Raw genomic sequence first — 20,597 nt, forward strand, 5'->3', positions numbered from 1 at the left:
GGTGTACAGGAATGTTTTTGGGTCTTCTCGTTTGCCACTTCTAAAAACACATTCACATGGTTTGAAGGGGGAAGGGGACTGAAAACTACACCACTGGCTTTAGTCAGCAGGAGTCATCGGTAATTGCAAATTGCGCAAGCAAGGCAATGACATCAAAATTATGTGTCTTGGTGTCAACTCATTCAGAATAGCCCCAATGTATGCCTTGTGGTAAGCACTCGGGCCTTGCAGTGAAACAGTAACAAAGGCAGAAATAACAGCCAACAGCAAGGAGAAAGAAGAGGCATGAATATTCGGAATCCAGAAGTCTTTGTTTTTACAGGGGAAAGAACTACAAAAGAATGGAAGCTAGGATCATAGGGTAAAGTGGTGTGAAGGCCACAAAAATAACATTCCCAGAAATTTTGAAGCTATTGGGGGTGGGACACTATTCCCTCTCCCATTTCTTGGGGAAAACAGGTGGGAAAAACTATCTAAGGAATTTTTACTTTCTTATCAACCCTAAGTATATTTTACTGCTTTAACAATATACAATGCATGATTTATAAGAGAAGTGCCTACAAGAACCCAAGGGGGCATCTCATTTTTTTTCTTATATCCCAATCCTCACATTATTTCCCAGTTCTTCCTCCATGGCACCTCCACCTCTTCCCGTTCCATGCTTCCTTCTCTTCTTCTCATCCACCAGCTAACCTACCTTTATATATTTCCCGGTCTTCAGCTTTTCCCACCTTCCCGCAGCAGCCTGTTCCCTTATTGCCCATCTAACTTTATTGTTCATTACTGCCTTCCTTTATTGTCCATTTTTTGGTTCTCTAACCCCTTCAGCATCTTTTTCCCTCCCCCTTTCACTGCTTCCTTCCCTTCTTTCCATCTTTTACCTTTTTTAATCTCTCCTCCCCATCTTCTGCCACCTTTGACTGACAAAAAGTGAGTCATGGTAAATCAACATCTGTAGCCCCAAACTTTGAGCCTCTGTAAATGTTAAACTAGGGATGAGGATCATCCTTCCTTGACATGTTATATTATTATGTCGGACTTATCATGTAAATCCTGCCCAGCAAGTTCTCCCACTCACCTACCCAATCTACTCTAACAATGGAGCAGAGCCAAGGAAATTCCCAGATGTGCAAGATTTATACAGTGAACTTGACTGTGTCATACACAGAAAGCCTGGAAGCAGACAGCTAGTCAGCTAATTAGGGCTGGGCTAAAGTTCCATGGCATCACCTTTCCACAGAACCAGAAGTTCAAACTTCAAGATCTGCAGAGGAGAGGAAGTGCTCAAGCAAAACTTTTACATGAATAATCAAGGAAGCCTAAATGCTTTCAAAAGGGATTATTAAAATTTCTTAATAAGTATACAGAGCAATCTTAGGGATATTTTCCTGGGACTAAACCCACTTCAGTAATCTAGGAGTCCTAAGTAGGCCTTCTTACTTTACTCCCTTTGCCACTTAAAGCAAAATCTACTGTGGTGGACCACGCACAGCATATGTATAACAGGTTATAAAGGAACCTGTTTTCCTTTTCCCCATTCATTTGTGTGCCCTTCACCTGTTCATGAAGTGATTGGAGCTCATGGAAACAGTTTGGGTTGCTTTTGCACCTTCGCATGGAGGCCTCTTTTTAAAAAAATCCCTGTAACACATGCGTAACTACGCAGGCATACAGAAATAAGCCCCTGCAGTCATGTCGATTGGTTCACAATCCGATTGGCTGTACCTTCGTAGCTGCGCATATGCAAACCACAAAAGAAAAAAGGGACCTCCCTGCAATTGTCAGGCAATAATGAACACGTTGCTGTAGATCGGTCATACATGCAACTATGGGATGAAAATGTGCTTGGGGGACTTTGTACAGACAATCTGCCCCCAACCTACTGGGTGACCTGCACAAAATGGCGGGTGGATTCTCCCTGACATAGTGGATGGCGTGCAACTTAATGTGAGTGGGTGGAAGGGAGGGAAATAAAGTGTCTCCTGCTTGTTGTGTTCACATACAGGATTGTGCAAAAGGATCACTAGTTTAGCAATTTAGCAAAGAGGCATTCACTTGAACATCACACACACAATGGAAACAGGTATACAGAACATTCCTAAACTTTGAAAAGAATGGGGCCAAAATTATTCTCCCCCCCACCCCCCCACCCCAAAAAAAAACTGGCAGTAAGATTCAAAGGTCACAAAGTAAGAAAGGAGGCGAATTTAATGCTAGGGGGTAGCACTGGTTATTTCACCACCAATGCATATGTGATGACCTACATTATAAAGCATACAACCTATTTGGCAGATTGAACCAGGAAGGATTGAGGTTTGGGATTTAAACCACAAACATGATGAGTAACCAGAAAAACGGATGGGCAGAGTGGAAAGCCAACAGCAAGAATCAGCATGGGCACAAGAATTCAGTCATTGTCCAAAAACTCGTGCGTGGGTGAGCTTCTAATCAGTAGAATCAACAATGAAAATGCAAAACAGGGGGAAAAACTAAGAATACAGCAAAAATGTATCATTCAATTGATTGCATTTCCCCTTAACTGCCATGAAAAGCAAGCATGTTGACTTAACGCTATTCTTTTCCAGCCTTTAAGGCCCTTTTGATTCTCTTCCGTTGCAAGATGTGTTTGACTCTGCTAAATGAAAAGCCTCCAATCAATCTCATCTCCCTCCTTTCCCTCTGACTTTTTGAATTCTGTAACCAGCCTTCGAAGTGGTCTTAAAGGTGCCTCTGGACTCAAACTTTTTTTCTGCTGCGTCTTATTCCCATACGTTTTCATTCCCGTGACCGATGCGATGCATGATGCTTTGGGCATTATTTTTCATTCATTTTGAAACAAGTGCATGTTCTCCTAACTGCTCTAAAAATGTAATGAAATTTCTAGATTAAAGAACTTTCTTCCTTTAGTGTCCTCTTTAGATTTTATCTGGACGCACTTCTTTTTTCTCTTATGCAGGGTTTATTTCAGGCTTCTCTGCCCTGGATCACAGTACACAGTTTTCCTTCATACAGTTATACAGCTATCATGAGTGATTTATGGCATTCTGTTGGACCAAGTTCAAGAAGACTCATAGTGCAGCCAGAGGTTATGAACAGAGCAACCTCATACCTTTGAGGGCAGCTGCAGGAAACATGCTGGGCTGCCCTGTGTCACAGCATCTCTTGCTCTGGGGGAATAAGTGACATCACAACCACTCCCATATGTCAGAATGGTAGGAAAAGAAACCACACTCTTCTCAATTTACACCTGGGTTGCTGCACCCTTCAATCTTTCAGCTCTTAAGGGTGGGAAGAGGGACTCCACCTATTTTATTGCAGTGTGTTCTGTTTAATTACTTACAAACAATGAGAGGAATTATTTGAAGATGATAGGAAAGTCAATTAAGAAATAAAAGCTCTTCAGCTGTTATGGGGAGGGGAGGGAATCTGTATATTTTATTGCCTGTTGTGTGTTTAGCTACTTAGAAACAATGAGAGGAATTACTTGAAGAGAATAGGAAGATCAATTAAGAAATAAAAGCCCTCCAGCTCTTATGGGAAGAGAATCCACATATTTTATCGGGAGTGCCTGTCCTGTGTTATCTACTTACAAACAATGAGAAGAGTTAGTTGAAGAGGATAGGAAGATTAGTTAAGAAATAAAAACCCTCCAGCTCTTAAGGGGAGGGAATCCACATATTTTAACGCTGTATGTCTGTGTTTCACTAATTGCAAACAATGAAGGGAATTACTTGAAGAGTTTGGGAAGATCAAGTAAGAAATAAAAATGCATTGTTATGCCATAAATTATTTATGTTAAATTAAACAATTTTAAATTACCTGTGTGTGTTCCAGCACTGCAGTAACAAAATAAACTGCATAAGAATAATATCCAAAACTGACAGTCTTTCATCATTTAGACTTCAAGCTTTGCTGGTATCAGAACAATGAACAAATCATCACAGGAAGTCTGTAATACACTCTGAAGATCATTTTGTGCAAATTTATTAGCCTGTTGTTTGCAGACAGATTTGGTGGGGTAAAGGAGTAGCAGACAGGCGGATATTTTCTTTTCTTGAAAGGCTTACTTGTTCATCCATGACAACTGAGTCATGTTTGGTACAAATTTATATTGGATTTATACCAATTTAATTGTTAAGAGCTCCTGGCTCCAGCCTCCAGCACCCCAGGAAAAAAATCCTGTGTTTTTTACAGTGTTACCCTAAGCAAAAATCAATGGACATGAAAAGGTGTAGCTTTTTGTCTTCTATCTTGGGTCCAGCATTATTTTGCTAGATTTAAGAGAGTCCAGTGATAAAGTCACATTTTCCCCACTTTTGGAAACTGCAGGAATTTTCTCATCTGTGGGCCTTTCCCCACTTACCTTAAGCCCCGCGCTACTCTCCTCAAGTAGTGCGGGGTCTCGGGGCACTCCCCACGACAGCTGCCGCTGTCATGCCCCCTCAGTGTGCGGCATCCCTGGCGCTGGAGAAAACGGCGCCTTTTGATGGGGACGCCCGGGTGCACACCAGGGATGCCACGCGCTGAGAGCAGCGTGCAGCATAGGGGGGATCAGGGTGAGTGGGGAAACGCCCTGTGATGCGGTGAGTTCAGGAGCAGGTAAAATATGTGCATAATCGAGAATCTGACCTGAAGGTAATGTACACTCACTGCAGAGCAGACCACAAGTGCACAAATGGTCTGGGACTTCAGGAAGAATTGAGTATGGACTCCTCATCTTTTAAAAATCACCAAATTCTTAACCTGAGGTAATACTGGACAGGACAGCTAATAGGAGGGGGTGAAAGAGATGAATGGCAGATATCTTGTGAGAGCTGGATTTATGACAAATCAAGTAAACCTAACTTTAGGGCCACAGATTATGAGAGACTTTGAAATATGAAATATTACTGAAAATTACTACATTACCATTTTTGATAATGCTGTGGTGTCTCTTACATTTGACACAAACTACATGCTCAGTTTATATTAACCCAGCCCTGCATCTTTCTGGTTTCATTGCTGATATGATTAGAAAAGGGGGGAATGAAGGGGGAGGGAGTCAAACTCTCCAGAACACTGTAAAGAAAACATGTTTTCTTCAGTTGACATGAAAATATTTTAATGTTAGTTGTGGGAGTAGGGAGTTAAGAGGAAAACCTGTGAGCACAGTGAAAAAAGAAAAGAAAGTTAATTTAGCCTTCCAGATTGGTCAAGAAGCCAATACACTGAGCCTGGAACTAGGGTTGCCAATCTTCAGGTAGGGCCTGGAGATCTCCCAGATGAAAGGGATTGAATCCCCTGGAGAAAACTTTGGAGGGTGCTCTCTATATCATTATAACCTTCTGAGGTCCCTTCCCAAACCTCACCCTTCTGAGGCTCTACTCTCAAATCTCCAGAAATTTTCTTGTCCAGAGTCCAGAGTCAGAAACCCTACCTGGAACTCTTTGAATAAAATGCAGCCCATTTGATCTGTGTGCAGCCAAGCATAGCAGAGGAAAATGTGACCAGACCATTCAAAATCTTTTGACATGATTTGTGACTTCTTTACTTGCCAACAACACTGCCAGCTGGCAAAAAAAATCCATAATCTCCCTTCCTCACTTCCCCATCTCTTTATTCTTAGGAAGGCATGCATTGTACAACTTGAGAATTATCACTAAAAATGATTCTCATTGTGTCACATAATTGTGGGCTATGTTATGCTTTAACATGCTGATTAAAGATCCACACCTGGCTTTCAAAACTATTTGACTTAACTGAATGAGAGAAAGTGCTGACGTTCAGGATTCTACCAAGGTCATTAATTTCCTGGGATTATCACCCATTAACCAGGGTAGGATCTCTTCTGAAGACTCCTGGGAATTTTAGTTTGGGGAGGGTCTTTGGAATTCCCTTACCCCTTTCCTAGATCTATATTTTCCAAGGTTCCCTAAGAAATGCAATGATCATTAAACCAATAGGAGTATGTAATGTGGGCATTCCCTTCCTCTTTTTGAATTTTTGTGTATGTGTCTGAGCTGTAATTAACAATTTTATTTTTATTCATTTTATTTTTTTATATTTACATTTAATACCTGCCCTTTACAACAGTCTCAGGGCAGGTTACAATAAAAGCATAGAACAATAACATCACTACAGTAAAGAAAAAACAAACCAGTAAACCCCTGTCCTAAAACCCCAAACACAATCTAAAATCTCCTGCACCTGTTACCCCGGTTAGAGGGAACAGGATAAGTTACCCAATTCAGATTTAGAGAATCAAAGAGACAGCAAAGAAAATGATTTCAAGAAGTTAGTAAGTTTATTAGAGAGGAACAGGATGCATTAGCACCCTGGGAGGAAAGACTCAACTTCGGCTTTGGAGACCGACCCTTTTATAGAAAAGTATCACATGCTAAGTCATTAAATTCCTATACATCACAGAGTTCTTGACGGGATAACATACAAAACTGAAGGACATGCTTTCTGACACAGAGATGTTTTCTTTTGCCATCTCTGAGAGGTATGTCCCATAGATTGATCGTTTCTTTATTACATGTTCATCCTATTGCCTCGTTAAACTCAGGGTTAATTACAGGACAATCCTTGAACAATTTTCCACTTTACTGAAACAACTTCTCCTGACGCTCCTTGACCCTTGGCATCATCCCAATGCTCCTGCCTTTACCCACTTAGATGGATGGTAAAACACAGAGTCTGACAGGGGGAATGTACTGACAGAGGCAAGTGCAGCTCAACTCTCTGTCTCCGACCTTGGTTCAGGCAGGAGAATTTACTGATGAACGCTTTGGCTGGTGTACCCTCAAAGGCCTCCTTTTGTTATGTGTTAGGGGCTTCTTTTAGGCTATGTTTTACCTATGCCTTTAGAGTCTGCTGAATCAGCAGAAAGTGTAGACATCCATGTTGTCTAGCTCTCTGCCATCCAGCTCAAGTGGAGAGTTAGAGTTTTTTTTTTATAATGACTAACTTCAAATAACTAGTATAACATAGGAATAAGTATATCGTAAATATTGAATATAAGTGACCAATAAATGTGATTAAATATGATTAAATGTGATTATACTTTCAGTGCTAACACACCCACCCCAAAAAGGAAAGGGTATACAGACATCTGGGGGGAGGGGGGCTCCCAGCAGGGGGAGTGAGCCAAATGCCCGAGTGAAAAGGAGATTTGGGCTCTCATCTTACCTTTCTGACCAGCCCCTTTTCTGCCTCGACCCCAGCTACTCTGTAGGTCATAATGTAATGTGAAAACCACTTATTTTAAATCAAGGTTCTTCTCTCACTGTATTGAATAAGGGTTCAAAAAGTCTGCTCCAGGCTGGGTTGCTGTGTGTGGCTTGGCTCCTATTTCTCATGACAGCAGCCTAATCAAGGCCTAGTTGTTGGTGCTCTGATATAATCCCCAAGAATGCCTCAATTAAAAGCAAATGTCTGGCCATGTTCCACCATACTCAACATAATAGCTGTGCAAACAGTCCTGAGGCTGTACAGCAGTGACAGGAGGTGCTCAGACACAGAACACCTCTGCTTGTATGGTAAATGGGGCCTACCTTACAAGCAGTACTGGTAACTAGAGTTGCCAATCACCAGATGGGGGCTGGAGATCTCCCAGAATTACAGTTCATCTCCAGATGACATACAATTGTTCTCCTAAAGAAAGTGGCTGCTTTGGAGAGTGAAGCCCATGGCATTAAACTCCACCAATTCCTAAACCTTTCTATCATCTGACTCTCCCCACTCAAAAAACCCCTCCCAGACTGGAGTTGCTGCCAACCTTTAAGAGGGGCCTGGAGTTCTCATAGAATTACAATTGATCTCCAAATGGCAAAGTTAGTTCCTGGGGAGGAAAATGGCAACTTTGGAGGGTGAACTGCACACGAAGATGCACATGGGGTGGGACAAGGTACCCCCTTAAAGGGGGCACCAGCCCATGCCCCGCAGCCTTCAAGAAGCCATTGTTGAAACTGGATCCTTCCTGGCAGAGTGACTGCACAGTTCAATGTTGGGCTCAGTCTGGCTGGGTCAAGCCTGCAGTTTAAAGCTGGACACCTGACCAAGCTGAGGCCAGCAATGAACAAGGCACCAGCCTCTATGTGGAGTTGGGGGTGGGGCAAGTAAGTAGTGCTTGCTCTGGGCATCATTTTCTACCGATATAAGGCCAGACTGCATGGCATTATATTCTTCTGAGGTCCCCTTCCTTTCCCAAGGTTAATCTTTCCCAGTCTGCACTCCCAAATCTCCAGGAGCTTCGGAATCTGGAGCTGGCAACCATAGGTAGATCCTTGGTCTGATCCAGGAGGTTTCTTATTTCTGAGATTAAGCTGCCACCTAAAAGAGTACTGCTCTGCATGCTGATATCTCTTGCTGAAAAGATGGCGTTTATGGCCTCAGTTTTTTTTAAAATATTATATCCCATTTATACCTTATCTCCCCAGTCAAGACCATAAGTAGCGTACAACATCTTCCTCTTGTCCTCCATTTTATCCTCACAACTAGCAATCTGTGAGACTGGCAGAGTGTGATTGTATTGTCGAAGGCTTTCACTGCCAGAATCACTAGGGCGTTGAGGGTTTTCCGGGTTGTATGGCCATGTTCCAGTAGCATTTTCTCCTGAGGTTTCACCTGCATAGGATCCTATGAAGACGCCAGCAACAGATGCAGGCGAAACGTCAGGAGAAAATGCTACTGGGGCATGGCCAGAAAACTCACAACATCCTAGAGTGTGATTGTCTTAAGCTCACCCAGTATGCTTCCCAGGTAGAATGAGGAATTCATAACTGGATGTCCCCAGATCCTAGTTAAGCATTCATACCATTACAAAACACTGGTAAGCCTAAGCCTTTAACCAAGCACTTTGTTCAGTGGGACTTACTCCATAGTAAGTGTGCTTAGGAATGCTGCCTTAGGGAGCAAAAAGAAATGAATTATAGAAAGTTGCAAAACAGTTTGTATTACATATCTTGTATTTGAGTGGCATTGGCTGTTTCCACACAGGGATTTTCCCCTGGCAGCATTCAGCATGCCCCCCAGTTTATTTAGAAACTTCTGCACAACACCCACTCTTTTCACACATGGCTCGTGGAGTTCCTGGACTCCCTTTTATACCAGAGCATTTTTAAAGCTTCTTTATCTAACTTAAATGTTTTGTAAATAGAAGACCAGAACATGAATTCAAAGAGAAATGGGTACTTACTGTGTTTGTATTTACTAACTGCTGCAAAAGTAACAATTGCAACCAGTTGGAAATCTGATAAAGGTCTTACAGTAGAATGATGGGAAGATAAAATTAGAGAATACTATGGTCAAATTAACCAATCTTGTAAATCGAAACACAAATTTGATGAGAAATGGGGTCTTTATTTTCTATATGAATCTGAATTATGTAAAAACGATTATGTAAAAACAAGATAACTCGAGAACTGAAAACTGATAATGACAAAGATATAATAACTGAACTAGTAAAAATGCTTTGGATCTGACAAATGACAAAGATTCTAAGACCTTATAAGGTCTCTCTAGTAATCTGAAAATATGACATTGGGATCCATTATGTAACATGTATTTAATACAGTTGTGGGTAGATATTTCTTGCGCTGTAATTTCAATTATTTTCTAGCACTTCTTTTTTCTGATGTCTTTAATATATTTTGAAAAATAATTTAAAAGTTATTTTTAAAAAAGAGAAATGGGTGCTTAATACTTCAAGTATTATATAACAGAAAGACCTATTTAGGCATATACATGGTGAAATATGATGGTCAATGTACTTAAGAGTAATGCATACTCTTTTTATATATATACATATACTAACAGATAATTTCAATTTAAGTACAAATATCATTTTAATAACCTTAGAGTAAGAATTTATTGAACTAGTATAACACTTTTTCATGTACAAAAATTATACATATCTTCTATTTATTCCTTTTTAAATGTAATTAGTGAGAATGTAGCAAGAAATGACTAGATTACTTAATTATTAACGACCAAAATTGTTCTATTCAGAATACTAGCTAATGTTAATTTATTTCACAAGATCATAATTGCAGATTAGTTCTAATAATTTTAATATATTATTGTTGTTGTTAGTATTGCTACTGTTAACTTTCTTTTATTTTCTTATATTTGTTGTTGATGAAATAAGAATTATTTTTCTTTAAAAAATAAATACCACTTGCTGCTACCTGCATAGTTGGGGTGGCACTGTTGCACTGCTGATTGAAAGCAGCTGTTGCTTCACATCTAATGGGCAAGATTTGCTCTTGAATCATGATTCCAGGTGATATTGAAGATCAGAGAAAAGGAGGTTGATGATATGCAAGAAGGAAGTTCATTATTCAACATGTTCTCGCGTGCCTGATCTATGGAAACTTTCACTCAAAGCCAACTTTCATCATCAGTACTTCTACTTTTCCGGTAAGGTTAAACTATTTCCTGCAGACCTTATATGGAACATGGAAGTGCACTCAAAATTGCTGATACTATTGAAAGTCTTTAGGGGACAAAATTATAAGTTACCAGATTACAGACTTTGGAATGTAGAAGAAACATATTTTGTGTGAGAATTATAAGCAGAAAAGAGGGAAATTGTTTTTGTACTTATCTATCTTCCATTGAGTCATTAAAGGTCAGGATGTGTTACATTTGTTGATTTGGGTACCCTAAGCCAAGCACGTGTTCCATTGAGGGAGCCTCCACTTACTTCTGACATCATTTTTTTAAAAGTCACTGAAACGTAAATATCTCACCTTCCCTAAACAATCTGCCCAACATGCAAAACAATATTAAACAATATTAAAACCAAGCAATTGAAACTGCAAAATCAGGAAGACAAACCATCAGCAAGCAAAGCACTGAAGGAACTGAATAGCACACAAGCAGAACAGACCCATACTTAAAAGAACTGAAGAGAGACACTGGAGAAGTCTTCCTGGTGCTTTTGGTCTCAGTGAAGGTGCAGGAGAGGGAATTCAGTGTGGCAGGACTGAAGGCCTTACTCTAAGGCCCCTTCCGCACATGCAAAATAATGCGTTTTCAAACCACTTTCACAACTGTTTGCAAGTGGATTTTGCTATTCCGCACAGCTTCAAAGAGCACTGAAAGCAGTTTGAAAGTGCATTATTCTGCATGTGCGGAATGAGCCTTTAGTTACATTCTGCTTCATCTCAAAAGGCACAGGACACAGAGAAGGGCCTCCAATGAGCATCTAAGTGATTGCTTAGGTTGCTACAAAAGCAGGATTTTCTCTCTCTCTACTATGATTATTATTATCCGGTGTAATCAGTTTCTTTCTGTGGCAATCTTATATTTGAATCTGGATTGAAATTAGTTCAGGTCACCAAGGAAGTCTTCTTTAGGACCAAAACATATAACCTACAAAGCAAACTGGTCATTGTTGTCAGGTATTTGTAATCAGGCAAGAAGGACAAAGGCTGAGCAAACTCACGGTGGGGTGGGTCAAACCACTCCACACTGCTTGTCCACATCCGTGGGCTGCAATAACTGGAATTCATCTGAGCAGACATGATATTTGAGAGCTGTAACTGCTCATCTTCTTTGCCTTATCCATTTGCCTCTGCCATTTATGGCTGTATGACTAAAAGGGGACATTGTTGCAGAGAAAGAATGCAACCTAAATAATTTTCCTGCTCAAGCAATACACGTGAATAGCCATTGTGTTGGGAGTCACATTGTCACCAGTGGAGATGTGGTTGCTCAGCATTGTACACTGTACTCTCCTCTATTCCTCTTCCATAAAGGATGTGGGCTGCATGGCCCTACCAGATGCAGCTGTTTACACACACACACACACACACACACACACACACACACACACACACACACTCAGATTCAACAGTAAGGCAGTCTCATAGCTGTCCAGTTGGTACCTTTTAGAGGCATGGCATCTGAGGCAAGCATCCCATTTGGTTAAATGGATAGGCTAGCTATGATCTAAAATGCTGGAGTAGACAGAGATATTAATTGTCCATATCTCTTCTTTTCTGGCTTCTGATCTTGGTGCAAGTACTGAATCAAAGTAGCCACTGCCAACCCCCACCCACTTATGTGGAAAGATTACAGTTTGCACCCAAAGCTACCCTTTGGAGTTTTAGAGTAGAGAAAAGTATTGCTTGCTGAAAACATGTAAAGTATTCACTTATGACAGAGATAGTGACAGGCTGTTTGTGACATACCAAGCTTCAGGCTGTGCAATTGTCAAAAAGAAAGTAACGTAACAAGAGATAACATATTGCTTTATAATAACATTAGACAGCTGGTGCATGCATGGGTCTACAGAAACTGGTACAGTCAGTGAACACAGAGCTACTTGATCAAAAACATAGATTGAAGTTTCTATATCTAACCCACTTGGTGAAGCAAGTGAAGTGTGAAGTCTCACTTTAAATGGTTCACCCCATTTTCAGACCTCAGTTTCTACCTAACTGCCAACCCTTCCTCTCCCAATCTGATACTGATTCAAGTATGAAAAGGGGGAATCCCTTCATAATTGTTTCCGTTACATCTGTGCCTCAGCGTGCTATACAGTAGACACTGTCTCAAACACACTTTGGTTTCCTTCATTCAGCATACAACCACGTGTGAGCCTCTTCTGCCACCCCACACAGTTGTGGTATGAATCAGAGACCAGACACGCAGTGGAAGAGAGTACCACGGAAACACCATATCAGTGGGCCTGCCTTTTTGTGGTTCAAAGCAGCCCATGACAGAACAGTGGTTAAGATCAATGTCTCTTTCTTCCAGAGACCTCTAGAGGCCATTTGGCTCCCTGGGCCACTTTTGTGACATGAACAGCTGGTTAGCAAGTGGCCGCACTAGAATTTAAAGGTTCCATTTCCTTTGCATCATGTTCCTCTCTAAAACAACAAATAAGAACAATCAGCTCGTACGAAGAATGATGCGGACTTTTCTGCGTGTCTGTTTAAATTAAGAAGATTAACTTGTAATTGAACTATTTGAGTTACCAGGAACTTCTTTTTATGCATACTGTGGGGGAATTCCAGTTAGGGTTTTACTGCATTATTTTTTCCCCTTTACCCATCTATGAGCATAGTCAGAGTAATGGATCATTTGTAAGCCCACACACTCTTCTTGTACAGGAGTAACTTGTAAGACATGATGCTAGGAGACATGATTCAGGGAGCTCAAAAGACAACCCCATTCCCCCCCCCCCAATTCTGCCTGCAAGTGCAAAGGGGGGGGGGCTAAAATGGCATTCTATTGAGTCCTATCAAGGTCATCCACATATGGGCCTTGCTTGCACCCACAAGGCAAGTAGATCATCCACCAAATATTTTGAGAGATATATACGTGCATATAGATAGGCTGATTTTAAAGGCCAGTTTGAATACTGAAGCCCCTTTCAATTGCTCTGTGCACAGGATGTTACCATATTATGAACTATAAATCAGGCAGCTTTCTCCACACTTGAGAAAGGGGGAACATTTGCAGAAATGCAGAGAAAATGGTTTAACTTGACACTGCAGCTGTAAGGGTACAGAAATGACCGAAAAGCACTGACACAGTAGCTATATGGTAGAACAGGTATTGCACGTTGCAAACTACTGAACCAAGAAGCTGATATGTCAGTCCTACATCTACTTCAGTGTAAATAATTACAAGTCAAGGGGATTGACTTGTGCTGCCTGGGAGCATGGCTTGGGGGCTATGCCCCTGAGCCCCCCCCCCCCCCGGCCTCCATGCAGGCCTCAAAAGCTGGCTTTTGAAAGCTGGCCTACCAGGGCTTGGGTGAGGGCCACACCCCTGAGGGAAACAGAGATGGGGGCGCCCAGAGAAGGAGTTGTCTCTGGATACCCTTTCCCCCCCCCATACGTCTCTCCTTGTGCATACATGTGAGCTAAGTGATAGCTGGGACTGGGATGTCAGACTAGGTCTGGAAGACACAGGTTCTAATCTCTGCTTCCACAGAAGCTCACTGGGTTACCTTGGTCCAGTCACATTCTGCTAGCCCAGGCTACTTTACAGGGTTATTGCTGTGAGCATAAAATAGAGAAGGGGACAATAGTGTAAGGCACTTTGACAGTACAATCCTAATCAGAGATGCATCCTTTTAAGTCCAGAAGTTTGCTTAGTTTGCTTAGAACTACAGGTTCCTATTGTGGAGAAAAGTCAGCTATAAATATATCTAAATAAATAAAATAAAAATAATGGAGTAGATTGGTTAGAGTGCTGGACTTGGAGGTTTGGATACCAACTACCAGGCCCAAGCGGGTACAGTTTATTGAAACCCAGGGGTGCCCATCCGGAACTGCCAGCACATCACTAAGAGGATATATTGATTCTATGATTAAAATGGTTTTATTTCTAGACACACAACATTCCATGGGATCTTGTGGGAAGAGGGAAGCATGTTACATAGAGAAGATGGGTAAATTAAAGTTTGTTTTTCTTTCAGAACCACAGCATGTATGCCATGTAGTGCCATATTCTAGATACCATTTGCAACTAAGCATCATAATTTTTTTCTTTCATTTAAAAATTCACCCTCCAGAGGGCACAGTAAGTCACTTGTGGACTGTCACAAGTTGATACAAAGCCCAGCGAACCCTTAGCCACAAAGTTTGTTGGAACTAGCTGCTGCAGGACATATGAGGCTTCCACTGCAACAGCAGCTACCTCTCCCCTGGAAATAGTTAATGATATAAAATGTGTGCCATGACATCCCTGCTACTGAAAATCCAATTTGTGCTCACCTCTGGTTTCACACACCTGCTATCATAGAACAGGAGTATAGCTTTGCTAGTAAAATGTCTGTTCTCTCTCCCTTCCCTTGGATCCTCCAGAAAACATTAATTTGGACATCTCATTTTATCCACTATAGACATTTTTGTTCAGTGTTCAGGGTTAACTGTAGCAATTATTCTGCAAGTGCATTACAAACACAACATACTGTACACAAGTAGGCACGCTGGCGTTCACATTTAGAATCAGGATGGCTGGTTCTATTTTAGGGATCATATTTTGGCAGAGGGCAGCTATGCACACAGAAAGGCATACACGCAGTAAATAAACAGAGGAATCTGGCTGTTGTGGGTTTTCCAGGCTGTATGGATGTGGTCTGGTAGTTGTTAATGTTTCACCCTCATTAATGTTTGGCATCTTCAGAAGCCTGTCATGGTAAGATGTGTTCTTCTCTGTGACACATCCTACTGTGACAGGTCTCTGAAAATGCTGACCATAAATGCAGGTGAAACTTTAACAGCAAAAACTACCAGACCACGGCCACACAGCCAGGACAACCCACAATAGCCAGTTGATTCCGGCTGTGCAAGCCTTCAGCAATACATTTAATAGAGGACTCAGTCATGAGTACATACTTAGGCTTTCTGATATACCTAAGCAAAATTGCAGATAAAGCATGTGTGTGTGTGTGTGTGTGTGTGTGTGTGTGTGTGTGTGTGTGTGCGCGCGTTTGTGTGTAAAGTGCTGTCAAGTCACAGCTGATCTCTTACAGAGCTTTCAAGGCAAGAGACCAACAGGGGTGGTTTGCCATTCCCATTCTCTGCATAGCAGCCCTGGTATTCTTTGGGGTCTTCCATTTGAAATACTAACCAGAGCTGACCCTGCTTAGCTTCTCAGTTCTAACAAGAACCTGGGCGATCCAGGTCTCTGCAGGCAGATAGAGTTCTGAAGTTAATTATTATAACTTCACTAATAATTCTGCACAGTGCCTGAACACATATTTTGAAATCCTGCTAAAAGCAGATCACGTTCAATTATTGTGCAATGTATTATCAGTACAAATGCCAGGGGAGGGGGGAGTGTTATTAACGACCGTGTCTTAAAAACATTATTTTATTTATTTGCATACTTATCATCCGCCCATCCCCAAAGTCCCTGGGCAGGATACATTTATAAAACACATAGAACCATCTTAAAACCAACATAAAATACACTTTAAAACAGTGGTTCTCAACCTTCCTAATGCTGTGACCCTTAATACAGTTCCTCATATTGTGGTGACCCCCAACCCTAACATTTATCCATTTTACAGGTGGAGAACACTGATTTAGACAGTCTTAGGTGACCCCTATGAAAGGGTCGTTCGACCCCCAAAGGGGTCCCGACCCACAGGCTGAGAACCGCTGGTTCAAAACCATCCCCAACCTCCATTCTAGCCTTCCTAAAAATACATAATAATCCCTCACCCCATAATGCCTACTAGAACACACTTTGAAAAATGGGCTGGAGCTGCACCAATAGAGTGCTGATACAGCAATCGCAGGTAAAAAGGGAAGATTAAAAATTAGCAATTAGTCTTTTGCAGGAAAGTACTAATTCTTTCTCCACTAGCCCATAGCCCGTATGGTAGTTCGTGTTCTCAAAACTTGACAATACAACTGCAGCTTTACTGCAATAAACCTATAACCTAAGGGGCAGAGATGATGCTATAAAAGTGTAGAAGACAGTGTAGAGTTCTATGATTCCGCCCCTGAAGTATTTATGCTATATTTCTTTTTTAATGCATGTAAGTGTAATGTAGAATGCTTTTCCACACCCACAAAATTCCCTATTTAAAAGCCAGCAGATTGGAATCACTGAAGAATCCCTTCCGGAGTTTTCAGAGATGTAGAGAAAATAAACATGAAAGAGGGAAAAGTACAATATAAATAATGGTTTTATTTCTCACATATAAATGAGTATAAATAATTCACATTTTAAATAGAAAATGTATTTAGATTATCATATTCAGGTCATTGTGCAAAATCAAAAGGAACACCACAGGAGTTTTTGCAGACAATATTCTCACTCTCTTTCGACACACTTCAGTAAGCTAGAACGCTCTTACATACATACAGGATGGCTTTATAAAAGCTTCGGGATCCAAACAACAACAGGACCCACTTGGTCCTCATTCGGATGGGCCCTGTGCCATTGTTTTTACCAAGCAATCGTAGCTGGAGATGCTTCACACAAATAAATAAATACATAAATAAATAAATAGATTTTTAAAAATCATGTGCAAGTTTGTGCTGATCAGTTTGTGCAGTCCAGAATGCGCCAATTTGTGCTCATCGGTTTGTGCAGTCCAGAGTGCCCCAATGTTTAACTGATCGTGGGGAAGGAGAGAGATCTCTGGAAGAACTCAGTCTTGGTTTAGTTTTGCAGGTGCATGATGCTTCCCCACCGCCTGGCCAAGGGTACCAAACAGTCTGTCCCAGTGGGTGAAGTAAGGCGCATAGTTGAACCTCATCTTCAAATGGTGCAGATCGTGGTGCACAGCCCCACCATACAGGCCGAAGGGCACCAGTCTGTGGGTCGACCAGGGCAGGTCGTAGCCCGAATGGTCCTCCACAGAGAGCCAGCTATTGATCATGAAGAAAGCCATCTCCGTCATGGGGTGGAACCCCAACAGCACGGGGATGCCAGCCGCGAAGAGTCCCAGCCACAGCAGCTCCCACACGGAGGAATCCTGGGTGCTCAGCGCGAAGGTGGAGATGTGCTTGTGGTGGGCCTTGTGGAAAGTCTTGTACAGCCAAGGCACGCGGTGGTGGAGCAGGTGCCACAGGAAGTTGCAGAAGTCGAAGAGCAGCAGGCCGACCACCACGTCCAGCAGCAGCCTGGGCAGCTCCGGAGCGCCGTCGGGCAAGCCTTCACCCGGGCCTCCAGTACCAGTGCCGGGCGACGGTGGCGGGAAGAATGCAGACCAGGTGGTCGTAGAGGCTGCGCTGTCAAGCATAAGCCAGCAGGGCGGTTGCCGCGGATGTTTAGGCGACGCCTGGAGGCTGGATCTTGGCCTTGTACTTCTTCAGGGCCGGCAGGCGGCGAGGGATGCAAGAGGTCCAGCGCCAGGAAGGGCGAAGCAGAGAAGCCATGTAGGGTGAGGAAGTTGAAGACGGTGGGGAAGCAAGGGCGACCTGAGCCACGGCCTTCTCGCGCCCGCAGCCAGTCCCAGGGGAGCCTGTGCAGGATGGCAGCAGCGGCAGCGCGCCCGGCCACCCGCTCAGCACGGCCAGGCTCTGGCCCCAGTCCAGTTCCTCGCTATGGCTCTGCTTTGGGCTTGCGTGATCTGCCGGTAGCACAGCTGCCAACGCCGCGCCTTTATAGCCAGCTCTCTTTCAAACCCGCCTGGCGAAGTGACGCGCATTAACGGGCGGGCGTTTCCATTGCAGAGCAGTAAGACGCTCTTCTGGATTTTCCTGGCTCTAGATGTGCCCCGTTTCGATACGCGCACGTGGACTGAAGACCAAACCCCCTAATCCATCATTGGCCTCTTCGCCGTTTCCATGCAGGGGCGGGAGGGAGGGGATTGCGCACCGGATTTCTTCCTTCCACCTTGCCAAAGTTGAGCAGCGCCGAGTGGAAAAAAGAGCGCCTTAGCAGAAATCGCAAACTGGGCTCCGGAATAAGGGGAGAGGTTGATCTTGGAAAACTTAAGGGGATTGGGATGACTGAAGTCTCTACAGACTGAAGACTGTAGAGTCAGAAGGGTGAAGAGGTTAAGAGCAGGTGCTCTGATCTGGAGAACTGGTTTGATTCCCCCGTTCTCCAGAGGCGCCCCAGACTTATATATGATGAACCAGGTTGGTTTCCCTGCTCCTAGAAGGTGCAGAAGAGTTTGGAATTCATACCACCACTCCCCCTTCTTCCTGAAAGGAGACTAATGGGGCTCACAAATGGAAGTAGGGGTGGGTAGCGTGGTGGCCAAGTTTGCAGATGATACCAAATTATGTAGGGTGGTGAGAACCACAAAGGATTGCGAGGAGCTCCAAGCGGACCTTGATAAATTAGGTGAGTGGGCTAAGAAATGGCAAATGCAGTTCAATGTAGCAAAATGCAAAGTGATGCACATAGGGGCAAAAAATCCAAACTTCACAGCTTTATACATCGCTTCACAGGGGTCAGTGCTATCAGTCACAGACCAGGAAAGGGATTTGGGCGTCTTAGCTGATAGTTCCATGGGAATGTCAACTCAATGTATGGGCAGCTGTGAAAAAGGCAAACTCTATGCTGGGGATAATCAGGAAAGGAATTGATAATAAAACTGCAAAGATTGTCATACACTTATATAAAGCAGTGGTGCGACCGCACTTGGAGTACTGTGTCCAGTTCTGGTCACCACATCTCAAAAAGGATATTGAAGCGAAGATAGAAAAAAAGAAGTGCAGAGAAGGGCAACCTTGTAGGATGATTGAGGGACTGGAGCACCTTCCTTATGAGGGGAAAGTTGCTGCGGGAAGGCGTTTGGGACTACTTCTTTTAGTTCTGGGAGAGGAGACGTCTGAGGGATATGATTGAAGTCTATAAAATTATGCATGGGGTAGAAAATGTCGTGACAGAGAGAAATTTTTCTCCTCTTCTCTCACAATAATCTTCCAGGAAACCAGGGGGCATTCCATTGGAAAATGCTGGGGGGAAGGTAATTCAGAACTAATAAAAGGAAACCACTTCTTCAGCGCTAACGTGTGATTGGTGTTTGGAATATGCTGCCACAGGAGGTGGTGATGGCCACTAACCTGGGATAGGGCTTTAAAAGGGGCTTGGACAGATTTATGGAGGAGAAGTCAATTTATGGCTACCAATCTTGATCCTCTTTGATCTGAGATTGCAAATGCCTTAGCAGTCCAGGTGCTCAGGAGCAACAGCTGCAGAAGGCCATTGCTTTCACATCCTACATGTGAACTCCCAAAGGCACCTGGTGGGCCACTGCGAGTAGCAGAGAGCTGGACTAGATGGACTCTGGTCTGATCCAGCTGGCTTGTTCTTATGTTCTTATGTTCTTATGTTCCTTTCTCTTTTTCTCCGCACAACAGACACCTTGCCGGGTAGGTGGGGCTGAGAGAGCTCTGAAGAACAGGCTTCATGCATAGGTGCAGGGAAACAAACTCGGTTTGCCATATAAGAGTCCACTACTCAGATGTAGGAGAGGAATCAAACCCAATATGCCAAATAAGAGTTCACTACTCAGGTGGAGGAGTGGGGAATTCAATCTGGTTTGCCAAATAAGAGTCTGCCACTCAGGTGAAGGAGTGAGGAATTAAATCTGGTTTGTCAAATAGGAGTCTGCCACTCAGGTGGAGGAGTGGGGAATCAAACACGGTTCTCCAGATAAGAATCTGCCACCCATATGGAGGAGTGGGAAATCAAACTTGCTTCCCCAGATCAGAGTCCACTGAAGAGCTCTGAAGAACAGGCTTTATGCATTGGAGCAGGGAAACAAACTCGGTTTGCCAAATAAGAGTCCACAACTCAGGTGGAGGAGTGGGGAATCAAACCCAATTTGCCAAATAAGAATCTGCCACTCAGGTAGAGGAGTGGGGAATCAAATCTGGTTCTCCAGATAAGAGTCCGCCACTCATACGGAGGAGTGGGAAATTAAACATGGTCTCTACATCACAGTCCACCGCTCTTAACTACTACACCCTGCTGGCTCTCAAAGACTCCAAAATTAATATATCCAGATGTGGTAAAGCTAATGAATTGCAATGTCATTTCAGCTCAGCAGATGGATACAATTTGGAAATTTAGGAACGACCTGCTTCAAATTCTTCAGAATTCTGACAGTGGAAGTGTGGAGTCAGCGAAAGAAAGGAGGAAGAACCTTGTGTGACAGCAAGATGAAAGGCCATGTT

General features: G+C 42.9%; 1 pseudogene; it reads right to left on the reverse strand.

Annotated features, from left to right (window-relative positions):
• Positions 1 to 16,624: 16,624 nt before the first annotated feature.
• On the reverse strand, positions 16,625 to 18,112 carry LOC125438436 (annotated as a pseudogene).
• Between the last annotated feature and the right edge of the window lie 2,485 nt (positions 18,113 to 20,597).

Source organism: Sphaerodactylus townsendi, linkage group LG08 (assembly GCF_021028975.2).
Source record: "Sphaerodactylus townsendi isolate TG3544 linkage group LG08, MPM_Stown_v2.3, whole genome shotgun sequence".
Lineage (NCBI taxonomy): Eukaryota > Metazoa > Chordata > Lepidosauria > Squamata > Sphaerodactylidae > Sphaerodactylus > Sphaerodactylus townsendi.